This window comes from Odontomachus brunneus, unplaced genomic scaffold, assembly GCF_010583005.1.
Source record: "Odontomachus brunneus isolate Ranch 3 - 2012 unplaced genomic scaffold, Obru_v1 Obru_scaffold_148, whole genome shotgun sequence".
Classification (NCBI taxonomy): domain Eukaryota; kingdom Metazoa; phylum Arthropoda; class Insecta; order Hymenoptera; family Formicidae; genus Odontomachus; species Odontomachus brunneus.
This window is the reverse complement of record NW_022639598.1, coordinates 245485-254231: the sequence shown is the minus strand read 5'-3', so window position 1 is coordinate 254231 and position 8747 is coordinate 245485. Positions and strand designations below refer to the sequence as shown.

The 8747-nt window shown below is 42.0% G+C and overlaps 1 protein-coding gene across 4 annotated transcripts in view; it reads right to left on the bottom strand.

Moving 5' to 3' along the window:
• LOC116850524 (disheveled-associated activator of morphogenesis 1) overlaps positions 1 to 8747 on the bottom strand; it is a 92162-nt gene that overhangs the window by 56744 nt on the left and 26671 nt on the right. The gene's annotated exons all lie outside the window — the stretch shown is intronic.

Below are 8747 nucleotides of genomic sequence, written 5' to 3'. Positions count from 1 at the left end.
AGAGAGAGAGAGAGAGAAAGAGAGAGAGAGAGAGAGAGAGAGAGAGAGAGTCGAAGTTTGCATTCAAGTTAGATTCAGAGTTGGAGTTTAAACTAGGTTAGAGTTAGAACTGGAATTAAGGCATATTTAATTACGTAAAGTGGAATTTGCTGTAATATATTCGAGGATAGAGTCAATATATTTTTTGTAACACACGGTCGCACTCGAAATTCCGCGCGAATCTCCCGGAGATTTTACCGTAACTCGTAATCGCGCGTCGTTAGCAACTGCGCGAAGAAGAGTTTAGCTTTCGTCGGTGGTATCTTTTGGGCGATATTTCATTCGATAACATCGAATCATGAGCGAGAGCACGCGCACTCTGCCAGTTTTGTAGCTTGAGCGATGAGCGACGCGCGCCCATGCGCGTACAAGCGGCCCTGTACTAATTCTGGAAGTACAAAGTAACCGGACACGAAATGCTCCCCTTTCCCGGCTGGTCATGTTTATATCTCGTGCAAGTAGAGCGAGGCTCGTGCAACGTTTTTCAATGATTTCAGAGTGCTCGATTATAAATGGGTGGTACGGCTGAACAACATTGGCCTCCAAAGATATGGCCTCCCGCGAGCGCTATTAGCATACACGTTATCTAAATACGCCTTGAAACTGCGTCATATGCGGACGGATTGATTTAAGAGCCTGACGGTATCGGGACCTTCTTGGGGAACGCGATATATTTGGTACAATCTTTATGTAATCACGCGTGTAATATGGGGATCTTCAGGTAGATCAACTGGAATGTGTTATTTATTCATGAGCAAGCGGCGGGTTAGAATTCCTCAAATTCACAATTTGTTGACGCGTTACGTCCAACTTTCGTACACATCACGCGGACATATAACGCGGAACCTTGAGAAAATGCCACAGGGATAACCGGGAATATCATGATTATAAAACACGAACTGTAATTGTACGTTGAAAGGTTGTCTCTATAATTTATTTTTGAGAAGAGGATACAAACCAATCGAATTGATTATATGCTCGAGTTAATCGCTGCGATTTCGAGGATGTAAGATCACGCAAGCCGCATGATGGAATAGTGCAATTTATTACAAAATAGCTCGAATTCCTGGGCATTGCACCGCGCGCGTCTCACGTTCTCGCGTCAAAACGGGTTTTGACTACCTGAATTGAACGCTCGTTCATATTAACGATATCCTAATCAGCGCGAGCTGTTTACAAAATACGGCAATTACCTCGCGCGGCATTTTAATTTATAATTTCGGAGAAAGTATCTCGCACACGCAGGAATGTCGTCGAATCGCCCGTGCTAGTTGAGAAACGTTCTGAAATCTTCCTTCTTCTTTTTTTTATTAAGATATAAATTAGCGAATTTGATTTAATAGCGGCCTGGGCTGCAAACGCGGGAGTTAACAAACGAACAAACGCAATTCGTACGTGAGAAGTGTAGAAGGAACAGGTGATATTATATGGATACGTTATGCGCGGCTTCGAATTTCGTAGTCTCGGTATGATTGATGACGCGAGAAATTTATTCATCAACTTGGAGAATAGTTTACACGAGGAGGACTATCGCTATTAATACAAACCGATGATTAAGATCTTCACCAAAAAGCGAACCAAGAATGTGGACAAAAATGTACACGGTGGCGGGATTACACAGTTGATTCGCGGGTAGAGAAGATCGATGCTCGCGCGATTTATCAGTAGACGGTAGAACGTGGTGCAACGTTTATATAACCCCGAAAGAGAGAAACAATTGAAGTATATGCGGGTGTTTGCACTTATCGTTCGCGCGAAAGCTAACAGAAACTTTGCACATTAATTAAATATTTTACTGAAAGAAATGTTTTGTCAGTCTAGATGGAATTCTAAAAATCACAGTCAAAATGTATCGCCGTTAGCTGTATCCGCTAGAAAATTGTCTATGGCACGCAGAATTTATAGTAGCAGCATTATTTAGGTGGGTGTGAGGATTATATATTCGTTTGCCTCTCGTCGGTAGTCTTTCTCGTCTACCACAGTCACTTTTATAAGAAGTCGAGCCTTTGGATCTGGATAAGCGCCACATAGATAGACTTTTTTGCTAAATTTTGCGTATAATTCAGTTATAAATTTTGTCTCTATCATCTCTATATAGATTAAATATCTAACACACGCGCAGTCTCTGCCAGTTACTGATCCATCTTAGCAAATTTCTCGTATCTAGATAATTTCCGCCGTGACCGCAAGACCATTTGTTCGAGTGTCCGGGATTTCAGTCCCACTGAAAAGAATTTGAAGAACGGTCGACGGGCATCCTCACACGAATCCGCGTTCGTTTGACGCAAGAGCGACTCCCGCGACAAATCACGCCGGAGATTAGCATAAAAAACAGCGATCCGCGCCGTCGGCGCCGGCGAACGTACGGAACACCGCGACGGTCCGTAATAATCCCGTCATTATGAGCGGTTTAACGACACCTTCGATTAAGGTGGTCGCGATAAAACGCGCGTCTCGAGAAACCATCAAAATTCCCCCTCGCCTGCCCCCCTGGGCGATCTCTCTCGTGTACGTACACGCGCGAGACCACCCACTGAAAGGTGGGTAACGCCGACGTTATATTGGAGAACACACCGCGGACGTACAACACGCGTTTTCCGTAGCGTCCTAATCGGTGTCAACTACTGCTGCACGTATCGACCTACTCTCTCGGGAAGACCCGTTACGCGATATCTTCCTCTCCGTTCCGCGCGCCATGGTGTCGGTCCCCGTCTCGCCGCTTTCGGCTCTTACGTCGCGTCAGGTAGTACACGTAGTCGGGCGGCCTGTGGCCAACGTCGTGTCTAAATCGACAAAGCGTTAAGGCAGGCAGGTGGAAGAAGGCTATCGGCGGACATGCACGCAAGACTCGTGACTGGACTGAAAGATTCGCGAGGAGCTCGCTGTTCCCGCCGATCCCGAGTCATTCGAGCGAAATTATCGTAGAACACTGTTGATCGAAATGCAATAACGCGTGTGATAGTTAGTCCACACGGAGAGAATATTGTGGTAAACTATCAATGCTAACACGTTATTCTAAGTTTATCGCTCATTAGATGTACAACAAAGATTGAATGGTGCGTTAGTACTGATCAGCATGCTCTTCGAATGCATCTTTGGTAGACACCACATAGATGCGCCTTATAATGCCAACGGCCCTGAGGCGCAGAGCCACGATCATCAGTTGCATGGCAAGAGGAAGTAGTAGGCGTAGCTACCAAGAATCGCTTGAAGTATGCAAATAATTCCGAGCGTTGACATAAGGTCAAAATTTCGACTCGGGCCGTTCGCTTCTTCTCTTAATAAATATTCTTCTCTTAATAAAATTTCTAATGAGATTTCGGCATCTCTCTAGATTTTGTCGTAAAATCTCTCACATATCTCACAAGTTAACTCGTTCTTATTTGTATGGAGGTGTGTTGGAGGTCCTTTCAGAAATTCTGCATGATTTTATTCGATAGTCGAATATCAGCTTTCTCCAGGAAAATTTCATTTTCATCGATCCGGGAAAGCGAGACGTCCGTCTCTTAGTGGAATTTCGGCGTCTCGCTAGATTTTACCGTGGAACGTAAAACAAGTTTACTCGCTCTTATCGGCGCGGTGTCGGGAGAGAAACCTCTTAGAAATTCACATGTCGCCTCTGCGAGTATCGGCGCTAATAATTCACGTCCCGTTAAGCGTCACCGCGTCTGCTCTAACGCGAACTATAGATAGCACATGTCGGTCTGTGACGCGAGGCGGCTCGTCTGGTATTCAGTGTGGGTGCGTTCGTAGCCGCGTAGGCTCATTCACGGATTTATTTTGCCATGCCGCTCTCGTACCGACGTACCGGTTTCTTAATCCCGCGACAAAGCACATGCCGCGTCCTCGAACGTGTACTTTGCACCTTTTCGACCGGCCGCGAAGGTCTAATGAGCCCGGAACGAATCGGCGTTTCTAGCCAAGTGTGTCGCCGATTGTTGAGATCAGCAGAATGTATACTCGAATGAATATTGTTAAAGATATAGTTTATTCCCCCATGGTTTCTTTGCCTTCGAGGACAGAAATTGTTCACTAAGGACGTTGCGCTTGCTATGTGTGTGAACGAGGAATCATATGATATAAATAGATTAACAAAAGATACTCGAGAATTTACTTATGGATCTTAACATCAAGTTTATTTCTTCAAATAAACTTTATATCCCAAAAATAAATTTTCTAATATTTTTTCTCAATAATTTTTTTTCTCAATGTATGTTAATCGTACAATTGGACGTGCAGTGAGAATATATTTAGACATTGACGGGCATTTAAACAACACTTGGTAGTCGGAGATTCTCTGAATATTAGCATAAAAATGACGCGCTCCAAAATTGAAGGTCGGGATATGCCGAAAGCGTGGAATGCCGCTGGTACCTTCAGTATCTAGAACAGAACAGTCGATGACGTTGGTCAATGCTTCAGTCCGGTGCGGGGAGAGGGCTGTCGATCAGACAAGCCACGCGGCGACCTTTCCAGAAGCCGACACGCCTCGCGAACACCTGCTGCTCGGCACAAATCGTGGCACACTGACCCGAGATGCGTTTTAGAATAAATTTAGTGGACGGTCGAGCCATTAACGGTGCCGCGGTCCGATATGGGAGACGCATTTTAATTTGCTAGACGTGGCGAGGGGCCAACGCGCGCTACGCCATAGCGGCTGGCATTGTTTACGACTCGGACATGTACGATAGGCGACTAATTGTAGTTTCCTGGCACGTAAATGACCGGACATTAGTCGTGGGCGATAGCGCCGGCCGAGAGGTTCTTCGTGTCTCTTCCGAGATTCGTCAAGATATTTATGTAGGCTTTAGGCAAATTTACTTGTTTATGTTAGATAAAGATTTAGATAAAGCTTTGAATATTTTGGATGATGCTTTAGATAAAGATACATAGGTGTTAGATTATCGATATGTTTCCGTCGACGAATTTATAGCGCGTTATAAGTTAATTATGCAGACCAGTTTTTCCTCAAATATTGCGTTTTCATGTAGAGACGGTATAATTATATAACATGCCTCGTATATAACATGGAGAATTTATGGACGCGTTTATGAATTACTGTACTGAGAGGAAAAATACCTAAAAAATAAAAAGTATTTCTTCAGCGGGCATTAATAGTATATTTACTTCAACTAAATCCTTTTATTTAAATAGAATAAACAATAGCTTTCGTAAAAGTTTGGGTTCTAAGAAAAATGTACATTTCCTTTTTTGAAAAATATTTTAAATTAACATAAGTAAATATGTTATTTTTATATAATTCCTCCGAATGAATATTTTTTTATTTCTTAGATATTCTTTCTCTCATATACGGTCACTTATCTAACTATCCAACGTTTTTCCTTTACAATAAAACAACTTTCTCTACTGTAACCTCTGCTCTCGCGATTCGTTTGGTGATATTCCAATTTTTCCACGCGAACGCCACAACCTGATGGTATCTGCACTCGACGATACCCATCGTGAAGCTGCTACATTTGGTCGGTTTGTCGCGTGACGGGTTCATTCGACAGGGCTTAATTTCTTTCGGATTTAACGTAATGTCATCGCCTCCAAAAATTGCATCCTCGGGAGCACCGCAGAAGTGCAACACGAAGGACGGACGGCTTCTGGAGCGAGCGGTTCCAAAGACACGACTTACTATCGCGACACGCCAACGAAGATCACAAGTTCGCTTGGCTGCTGGAAATTCGCGGCCGTTCGCTTATCAGCATCCGTTCTAATCGCTCGTCGCATTAGCCTCTCATCGCTTTCCCCCTTCTCTGTCCTCTCCTCTTCCTTCGTCTCTCTCGCCGCCGCTCGTGTGCTTCCTGGGCGGAAAAAGCCTGCGAGCTCTCACGAGCCGCTCCGCGGCGGCAGCGCGCCTTCTCATGCATGAAGCTTGCAGCGTCGAATCGCGATTGGAATGCAACAGGAGCGCCGGAAAAATCGCTCGCCCGGATCGCTCGGTGATCGGCTCAACACAACGCGAGTCGCAAAAATAGCGGTCCTACTGACCCAGTACAGCGCGCTGATGAGAAACGCGAGCGCATTCGTAACCACGCCTAGAGATCGCGCGTGACGGGCTCTTCTTCTAGATCTCGGGTATCGATTAAAACATTGGCGCGATCGCCGTCGCTCTGGTTATTGCACTCGATCGCTGACCGGTGTGAAAACACGTTCTTATTAATCCTCTCTCTCACAGGGCAAAACGTACACTGAGAGAAATTATTCGATAAAAAATTAACAAACGGATATTTCCGATCAAAATACCGATGGATTTCCGATCAGTAAACATCCGATGAGAAATATCGGTTCATAATTTTTTGATCGGTTTATCTGATGAAATGCCATTATGATTGGAAGTATTCGATTAAATTTAATCAGATAAAAATTGATCATCACTTATTACTATTATTATTATTATTATTACGACTATTTACTGATCGTCAGGGAAAAGGGATAGCTTTCGGAAAATTTTACAAGTGTGCTCAGACGATTTTAAGTGCTATTTCGTCCGTATTTATCTTTATTTAGAAATGGCACGCAACTTTCGTCAACGTGTCATTCCTCGCTTCTGACGTCACAAATCCAACATGACCGCGGCGAAGTACAAGGAGCCTTAATCCGCACAGTTCATATTAATCCTCAAGTCACAGATTCGCGGTGAATCTTAGGGCACGAGTTTACAAGCATTTTCCGGAAAACGAGTTTCGCGTTACAAACTTTTATTACGAAAAATTCATCAAGACAATTCTGATATCGCGTGTTAGACTAAAAATATTCGGTCGAAGTGATCTTTCTCTCAGTCCCCTGATGATCTACGCTTTCGAGCTCTCGTGACATGAAAGTTTCGAAGACCGTAGTGTCTGACGTTCGTGACAGTGTTGGACATTAATCGACGAAAATTTCCTTCGACTAAAATAATCGGCAAGTCAATAATGAAAATTAATCGATTGTCAGATATATAATTACGAATAATTTGATTGATCGATGAAATTAATTATTAATCAGCGTATAATCAATTACAGCAAAGTTTGATTAATAATGCATTTCATCAATTGATGAAGTTATTTGTGATTTTATACATGACGATTGACTGATTTGCCGAACATTTCGATCGAAGAAAAGATTAATAATTAATTTCATCAGTCTAGGAAATTATTTGAAATTATTATTGATTTTATATGTGATACTTTATTGTTGATTGTTGATTTGTCGTTCATTTCAGCCGACGAAAATTTCCATCGATTAAAGTTCAACACTGTTCCGTGAACGCTTCTGTTATGCTGTTTCGATTATGCGTTAAGCATCTATGTCTCAATCGTCATTATATACTTGATACACGACGTAAAACTGATGTATGATCCACTTCGAGATATCGGAGAAGTGCGTAGGATTAGGCGTGTTATGTGGCCGTTCTAAATAGGCCGACATTGTCCGTCGATGTATGTATAACATCTCGTGAAGATCGATCATGATAAACAGATTGCTCGCTTGTGCTTCCGGAATCGCCGTTACAGTCGCCGTGGAAAGGTTCTCATCGGTGCTCCGATTTCTATCCGCACATTTGTTTATTCGTCTATAGTTAACGGGTACCGGGGACGCGTTCCATTTAAATACGCTCGTAATGCGGCCGTCGCGAATAAACGTTCGCCAATTTACAGCCGACGAGTACGATGCATCGAATTCTTGACCTGCTCGAGACTTTGCTTTTTACTTTCAAAGTAATGATTCTCTCAATCTTAGCGGCAGTTATGATGTTGCAAAGAGAAACATTTGGTTTGAATAAAGTACTCATTATATAATATGCGTATATATCTACTGGATTTATAATTTTCCGAAATAAATTTTGCTTTCTTCTGCAAATTACAAGCGATATATCGCCATTTTCGTGATCTAAACTGAGTCGAACGATTACTTCAGAATATGTGGAGAGAATATTATAGTTTTCTTTCGTATAAATCTTTGTCAGTTTTACTATGTTTCTATTAATGTAGGAGTATGGTACTGTCAGTAAGGTATGTCTTGCTAAAGAATATAGTAAATTTTAGCACCTCAAATAAATTAATCAGATATAAATAGTACATGTGAAATGAAATAATAGTCAATTACTACTCGATATCGATCTATTCCTCGGTTACAAAATTTTAATTTTCTCTGTAAAATTCTCTTCGTATACATTTCGTTTTGTTTTACAAACATTCACTTTACACCTAGCTATGTATTGTCAAATGTACAGCTGAACACGTCGAGCTTACACTTTTCGTTCGGGAAAATATATATCACTGTCTTAGATGAGTTTTCACAATGTGGTTTGATGTCCCGATTGGCTCTAGAGGTGTTAGAAATAATTATAGAGAGTCACGGATGAATCGCGCTCCTTACACTGAGGGAAAAATTATCTTAAAATGAACAAATATTTCTTTAATGGATGCCATTAACATACTTACTTAAATCTAAATTCTCTTTATTTACACCTAATATTGTTTACTTAAATCAGGTAAACAATATTTGATTTAAGTAAAGAGAATTTAGATTTAAGTAAATATATTAATGGCACCCATCAAAGAAATATTGATTTTAAGGTAATTTTTCTCTCAGTGTACAGAGAATCATGTTAGAACTCTTATCATGTTAGAACTCTTATTCCCCTTTCTTGGGGATCAATAACACCATTACAGCTGAGAAATAGTTGAGAAGCACTGTCTTGGGGAGGGGGGGGGGGG